The 4,114-nt window shown below is 52.5% G+C and overlaps 1 non-coding gene across 1 annotated transcript; it reads right to left on the bottom strand.

The window, feature by feature from the left end:
* Positions 1-275: 275 nt before the first annotated feature.
* Positions 276-435, bottom strand: LOC123072950 (U1 spliceosomal RNA). The gene has a single exon (XR_006435489.1). It is a non-coding gene; the product is annotated as a U1 spliceosomal RNA (small nuclear RNA).
* Positions 436-4,114: the final 3,679 nt, after the last annotated feature.

Here is a 4,114-nt window from a genome sequence, read left to right on the forward strand (position 1 = left end):
GTGGTTTGCCACTTTTAGCAAGACACATGCATTGCAGTGTTGGGGGCGATCCTTTGAAGCTCAGGCGGTCTTGGATGTTCAGGACTGCCCTGTTTACGTTAACAAGCTTACATATAGACCTTGCTTCAAGAAGAAACATTAATTAAAGCGTAACCCAAAATGAGGACTGAAATGTTAAGGACCAAGAGTTTAAGGACCTGGATGTAAAATGAAGCAAAGCAAAAGCTTCAGCCAGCTCCAAAACCAGGGACCAAAATTTAATTTTAAAGAATTGACAAGGGCCGCGCGAACGCGTACCCCCTCTACCACAAATTATGACGTTCACTCTCGCACTTGGGGAGATGATAGGCCAGCGCACCCACCAAGTGCAATGTGGGCTACTAACCTAGGCCACGGGCCTTCTTGATCACCCGTCGACCCCGTCCAGGTAAGTATGGAACAAGGGTGCACCTGGCTCCCCTTTTATAATGAGCTCTCCCGCTCGACGCCCTCCGCTAGGCGAGGTGGGACTAAAAAACGAAGCCGCGTGCGCTGCGGGACGGGAGCACACTACTACGCTAGTGGGCTCGTGTTTGTTCAATTCCAGCCGTGGACCCTGGTGGGCCTTGAGGACGAGAAACGTCGCGATTGTGGAGCTTCATATCTAAAAAGAAAAAAGAAAAAAAAACTTTTGCAACAGCGACGCCTCACAACGACGATCGATGGAGGTGCCTGTACCACAGCTTCATGCAGAGCACGGCAACAGCGACACGAACGGCCGGCGACGATGCCGGTGGTTGCCACCCGGCCTTATCCACGAGGTGACGAGAGTCGTGATTCCCGTGAACTACGGCGACGCGCGTGCCCACGCACGGCCGCACGAGCTTAACGACGGTAAAGTACCAGACGCTGACGCTTCACCATCAATCAATCGATCGATCGATCACCTGCCGTCTACTGATTCAGTTTGACACATATGCTCACCGGCTCGCCGCGTTCTCCAGGCGCCGCGACGCGTCCCGGCAGACGTACCGTACGTGCCTGCTCCGGTCGCGCCACCGCGACGTTCCTTCGCGACGCGTCACGCAGTGAACGGGGTACGTGTCATCGACGACACGCGCCGGAGGTTATTATTATTTTAAGGCCACTTTGGTTTGCCCCATCACCTGACCTGGTCGCGCCACCGAGGAAGAGGACGGGGAGCAGCGGGGCGGGCCGAAACGCAGGGGTTCTCCCGCCACCGCCGCTAGTTTCGTTCGAATCGGGGACGTCCCGCGCGCGCGCCGCCGTGCGCAAGCCGGCAAGCGACGCGGCCGGGGGACCAGGCGGGCCCCGCGGGGCACTCATCAAGTCGATCGATGTAGCCATGTGGAGGCCGGATCAGGACGTACTGTGCGTACGCCCGGCTTTGCAGGCCGAAATGCCGAGCCTGCCCCTGCCTGCCTCCCGCGAACGATCTTCTCCCGTTTATCTTTGCTGACCCGTCCAACCAAATATAATTAACCGAAGCGATCTTCTCCCGTTTATCTCCTGTGGATTTTTTTTTTGCGGAATATCTCCTGTGGAATTTATGCGTTCAAGCCATGGCCCTGGGTAACCTTGTCGTATCCGGCCAGCTGCTGTACCACGATGCAGAAGCTAGCTCTTAAGATGATCACAAGAAAGTACTCCAGTAAGTTGAAGCACGGGAAAAATCATAGCAAAATGTTGTCAAAAAGTAAATAAATAAATAAATGCAGCACACCCGCAAAAAAAAATTGCATGCAGCACGACAAAAACGCATATTTTTTTAGAGGAAGACTGATAGTTTTTTTTTTAGAGGAAGACTGATAGTTTCTTTTTGCGGGAAAGACTGATAGTTGTTCATACATCGATTAAGAAGAAAAGCTTTACCGACTGAAAGTTAAGTAAGGGACCTGGAGTATTTGAATCCGAGTTTACATGCTCTCTGGTGAACAGTAAAATCCAAAGAATAGTATAAAAAACTCATTTTTATAAACATTGATTAAAGTTAGCTGTTTGTAATTTTTTGTGATGAAATGACATTTGTGTAGGCCTGGGCAAAAAAAAATATTGATACTCCGGAAAGGCTATTGTTGGAAGTATTTTGCAGCATTGATTTTGCTTTTTTTCAGACCTCCACGAATGTTATTTCATCATGAAAATTTACAGGACATTAAAACTTTTATCAATGTTTATCACAAAAAAAAACATATTTTTCTTGATTTTTTTACTATTTTTTGGATTGTACTGTTCACCAAATAGCATGTGAGCTCGGGATAAAAAAAGCACTTTCGCTAAGGGCAACTCAAACACAATTCGTCCGTTGGGGGGGGGGGGGGGCGTCCGCCCGGATTTCTGGATGAAGCGACCGTGCGCCAAACGCGCGTCTGCATCTTGGCCGCATCTCATCCGCATACATTTTTTGGCCGCATTTCTTATTATTTTCATCAGCGTTTTTTATACATTGAGTACATTCACCGAATCTTGACTAGAATAGTAAGACAAAAAAAACAAGAACCACAAAGAAGACATTTTAAAAGATATCCAACTTCCGTAGCTGGATTAGTATCTTCTCGGTGTCTTCATTGTTGATCTGCGTATTCTTGATCTTGAATGCTCCTTTTGTATTCATCCTACACAATAAATTTGTATAAGCAAAATGCACCGAATCCGAGCACATACCCCATCGTTTTGCACTTGACGAACACCCATCTGGGATGTTTCGGCGCTGTAGACACGCGACACACGACCTTCCGTGGATAGTCGTTGCACGAGCGGCAACGATGCACCGACGAGCCTTTGGGCCAGCACCGAGCTGGACGACGGTCATTGATGTATGTGCCGGTAAAACGACGATGGGGTAGATTCGAGCGGCTAGAGGCGGAGTCAATACCTGCATGTGGCCTGGGGGCATTGCCGGCGCTGTGCGGTCCAGTACCCGCCAGTCCATGGCACGACGCGGCCACGGGCGGCCGGGTGAGCTCAAATCTGGCCGCCGGATGCGCTGAAATCAGGTGGCCGGGGTTGGACAGCTCAGGGTATCAAGAAAATGAGGGCGAGCGCGTGGCCATGCTGGGCAGTGACACGGTCGAGAAATGACGACGGTGGCAGCTAGGGACGAAACGGGAGTGGGGTGGAGGTTGCGGCTGGAGCGGGGGAGGGGAATAGAAAAAAGGGGCATATGTGTCCCTGACGGACGGGCCATGGGAGAACAAGGGCACGAGTCGTGTCCGTCCGCGCGTGTCTATTTGGCCGCAAACGCGGCCCAAAGTTGAGCCGGAAATGGGTCGAAACTGGATCGAAAACGGACATTGGTCCGTTTGCTTCTATGCGTTGAGCCGTCTGATCTGTCCGTTTACCGCGAAAAAATATATGTCTACTTCTGCGAACCAAACAAATATGGAGAGTGTAACACTGCGTTTGGATGTCTCCATTGGAGGCCTGGAATCTGAATTGGTATTCCTAAATTTCAATTCATATGTTTGGATGGACACCGAATTGGCAGACTAAAATGAAACTAAGGCCAACTCCACCACGCGACCCCATCCCGTCCGGCCCCATCCGTTTGGGGTAAAAGGGACAAACTGGGCGGCCCAGCACGCGGGAGCAAACGGACTTTTGTCCATTTTGTGTCCGCTTTCGACCCATCCCCAGCCCAAGTTTGCGCCGATTTTGGGGTGAAACAGACAGCGCGCGGACGGGCGGGATGCGCACGCTTGTCCGCCCTTGGCCCGCTTGTCGGTGACACAAAGCAACCCCCCACACCCCCTTTGGCGCCATTTTTCCCCAAACCCTCCCACATCCCGCCGTCCCCCTCCCTCCACCGTCCATGACCGACGCCCAGCCGAACTCCGGCAGGCCGGGTCGTCCCGCCCCGGATGGCCAAGAAGAAGAAGGCCAAGGCGCCAAGGAAGCCGCGGTCGGAGTGCACGCCGGAGGAGATCGCCAGGTTGGACATGGAATCGGCGAAGAGGAGGAGCCGGAGGGCGGTCGCCAAGGACAACATCACCGCGGCCAAGTTCGCCGCCGACCGCGCTGCGATTGAGGCCGCGCGGCGCAAGGCCGAGGTTGAGGAGAAGGAGGCCATCGTTAACAAAGCGCACGCCCTCCTCATGATGGGCATTTGTCGTCC

This window comes from Triticum aestivum, chromosome 3B (assembly GCF_018294505.1).
Source record: "Triticum aestivum cultivar Chinese Spring chromosome 3B, IWGSC CS RefSeq v2.1, whole genome shotgun sequence".
Lineage (NCBI taxonomy): Eukaryota > Viridiplantae > Streptophyta > Magnoliopsida > Poales > Poaceae > Triticum > Triticum aestivum.